Source organism: Geospiza fortis, unplaced genomic scaffold, assembly GCF_000277835.1.
Source record: "Geospiza fortis unplaced genomic scaffold, GeoFor_1.0 scaffold25, whole genome shotgun sequence".
NCBI classification, from domain to species: domain Eukaryota; kingdom Metazoa; phylum Chordata; class Aves; order Passeriformes; family Thraupidae; genus Geospiza; species Geospiza fortis.
Window position 1 is genome coordinate 2,041,753 of NW_005054423.1, and position 3,358 is coordinate 2,045,110.

General features: G+C 37.3%; 1 protein-coding gene across 6 annotated transcripts in view; it reads right to left on the reverse strand.

Annotated features, from left to right (window-relative positions):
- Window positions 1-3,358, reverse strand: part of ZFHX4 (zinc finger homeobox 4) — a 155,881-nt gene that overhangs the window by 128,743 nt on the left and 23,780 nt on the right. Inside the window, exon 1 of one of the 6 annotated variants that reach the window (XM_031061710.1) lies at window positions 1,479-2,805. The exons of 4 other annotated variants lie outside the window; for them this stretch is intronic. The gene's annotated coding sequence lies outside the window, so the exon portion shown is untranslated. Of the gene's footprint in view, window positions 133-1,478; window positions 2,806-3,358 lie in introns of those variants that run through there. One more of the 6 variants, XM_031061709.1, reaches the window with a different exon arrangement.

Sequence of the window (3,358 nt, forward strand, 5' to 3'; positions counted from 1 at the left end):
CTCCCAGCCCCTTCCATCTGTAGAGGGCTGGTATAAATGTCTTCATACGGATATCTCTCAACTCTGACACAAAAGGATAAACAAGGCTGGTACAAAGTATTTTTACGTGTATGCACTCAGCAACTGCACTTGTGGGGCTCTTTCAGTCACGTGTAAACACACATGCAAACAAGAAGACACACACACACACAGCTGGCACACATCATGTGTACAAGAAGTCTCTTGAGCCATTGCACAGAAAAAGAGGCAGCAGTACTTCTGTTTTGTTTCCCAGCAATGATACAGGGATGCATGTGCAGTAACTCTGCCCTACCCAGCACTATGAAAGGATCAGTCAGGGTGAAACCTCTTTAGTAGGTAAAACTAACTGATAAAAAGGAGTTAATACAGCAAATGGAAACAAATGCAACTCCCTGAAAGTGTTCTAGCCGTATCTGAGGCTTCCCATTTAACCTTTTCTGCTTGAAGCAGGCTTTACCCATACCGCAGTGTATTACGGTATCTCACAGCATCACAGTGTCCAGTACACACACACACATTGCCAGTTACAGTCCTGGGCATGCACACTACACTGGGGCCAGATGGCATTTATGAGCAGTAAGTAATTTTAGGCAGATACAAAATGGGCTCTGCAGCAAAGCATCTCACCCTTCCCCTTCTTCCCACAGCCCTGTGCTGAACAGTCGTGCTGTTGCAATTTTCTCTTAAAAGATTCAGCAGAAGTAAACTATATTTTTAAACCTTCCACCACATAGTCAGAGTGAAAAACAAAACCAGCACAGTAACAAGTGTCATAACATCTTTTCTGTTACTTAATCAACATTTTTAAATAAGCTGCACATTTATAGTTGTCTCCTTATATAACTTCAGTATTAATCAGTACTAAACAATGACATCAGCCCTCTGATCACAATTGTATAAACAAGAGTATATTTCATTCCAGTTAAAACAAATACTAAATCTTTGAACTGAGGAGCAGCACAGAGAGAAACCATAATGTATATTTCCATACTCGAGCTGTTTACAGTCTTTGTGGCCATGTTTGCTATCAGATAAGGTAGATGAAATCATTATACCTTGATGGGGAATTAAAAATTACTGGCATAACTTACTGATCGTACACAACATATGATGGAAGATGCATCCATTAGAGGCTACATCATCTTCAGTATTGAAAAATAAAAACAAAAAAAATGTCCTCCCCAGGGACCTTCTGTGAGAGTTATAACAAAGTTTCACAAAGTCATAGATAAAAAAAATTACAAGGACTGCCTCAGAACAAACATTTTTCCACAAAGTCTCTACAACAGATTTCAATCCTCTTTACAAAAGAAATCACAATGAAAACCATACAGTATATTAAAAAAAAAAAAAAGCAAAATGGATATATATTAAGCATGTATCTGTATAGCCTTAAGACATCAAGAAAAAATCAAATCTCTGCCAGTGCTATCAGCTGAGTTCACAGAAATACATACCTGCTGCTCTGCTTAGTATTTAAAGTTCTCTCAGTAATTCACAAGGCCACCAACTTTGATCATATAAATCCTCTTCTCGGAACTAATGGCCAATATACAGAAAACCTTAAATTGCTAACCTCTGCTTTCCTCCTGGAGAAACTGTGCTCTAAACTCTGCTCAGCTAAATTACAAAAACCCACCTACAGCCAGATTTGCTAATGAAAAGGGGGTGCTTTCTGAACAATAGGAGAATTCCTCTGCATTTAAAATGCAGAGTTCCCATTAGAACAAAGACTCACAAATGCCAGTTTTACCTCTGTTTTTTAATTGAGATTGTCCCAGCCCTCTTCTACGGTCCAGTGAGACAGTGTTTGTGAAATGATTAAAAAGAACGTGATCTGATCAAGAGGATGGAATAATGGGAAAGGAATGCTAGGTTAGCCACAGTGCTAAGTGCTGGGAAAGAAGACCAAGAGGCTTCTTAGCCTATTGTTTTTATTCCCATCTGCTTTTTAGCCATCTCATAACAGTTTTGATTCTTTATTTACTCTGGTAAAAACAGGTTAAAAGTTGCACACTTGCCTCTGAATTTGGTAACAAGTTAAAAAAATCTTTTGCAAAAAAAAAAAAAAAAAAGGAAAAAGGAAAAAAAAAGGTAAAAGAAAATAAATAAAAATCCCTGAATTATATCAAGTTTCCAAAAGGTCATCACTGTCTCTGCTGTGGCCTTTTCCCCATACCAAATCCTCTATCAATATGTCATAGTGAGTTAGGCAAAGACAAAAGAGAGGCTCAGTGTGAAAACTGCACATATATCTAATCCTGACAAAGCAATGAATAGGCCTTCACAAGTATAATTATACTTGTTTATTTGTTGCCACGTACAGAGGACTGATGAAAAAATCCATCAAAGTGGTATTATGCAGACACCAAGAGCTTCTTTTCTTTGGTTGCTAAAGCCACATTGAGGCTTAAATTCCTTATTGTTAAATTCAGAAGAAAGAAGAAAAAAAAAGATTTTGGTTGGACTTTTTTTTGCATCAATTGCTGACAGATCCTTTGTGTATAGCGCTGTATTATTAGATGCATTAGATTAGCTAGAAACTTGCTCACACTGCTTCTCGTTTTAGCCCATGCTGCAATCCATAATTATAAACTACTGTACACAGTACCTTTTAGCAGGGTGTGGTAGGCACTTAGCTGACCACGAGTTGAACAGATTTTAAATTGCCCATTTTCCCACAATCACTTGTTTGAAATATCCAAATACAGGTAAGCTACCTGCCATATAATTACTATGGATATTTTCTTTTCCTGAAGCTTAAAGCTGCCAGGAAAGACAAGGTGGGTCAGTGTAATGCAGAGGTGTCTTTCATTTCAGCCTGTTTGGTGCAAAAGATACACAGCAGTTTATCTTCCTGTACAGAAAGTCATCTAGGCATTTATCAGAAACTTGGGCCCAGCATAGTAGCGAAAAACAAACACACTAGTCCCTTTCTCCCCAAGGAAACAAAAAACATTCTAATAAACAATAGCTTGAGACAAATGAAAGTGTTAGAGTGGTTGATGATATGAAGAAAAATATTTTTCAGACTGAACTATTAAGTAGCCATTTAACTCTAATAGATCTTATATCAAATAACTTAACAAAAGCACATTTTGGGTGGAGGGGGAAAAAAGAGCCAAATAAGCTTTTTCTTATGGGATAGAAATATATCAAAGTAAAAGCAATCTGCATAGTTAATGTCTTTGTGAGCTTTCCAATTTAAAACAGAAAAGCTGTAATTTTTCTTTGCTGGCAATCTGGAAACACTCTGGAGTTAATTACAGCTGATTCGAAGTGAACCACACAAACAAAGACCAGTCTATGTCCAGACAATTATACTGCATTAACCAGC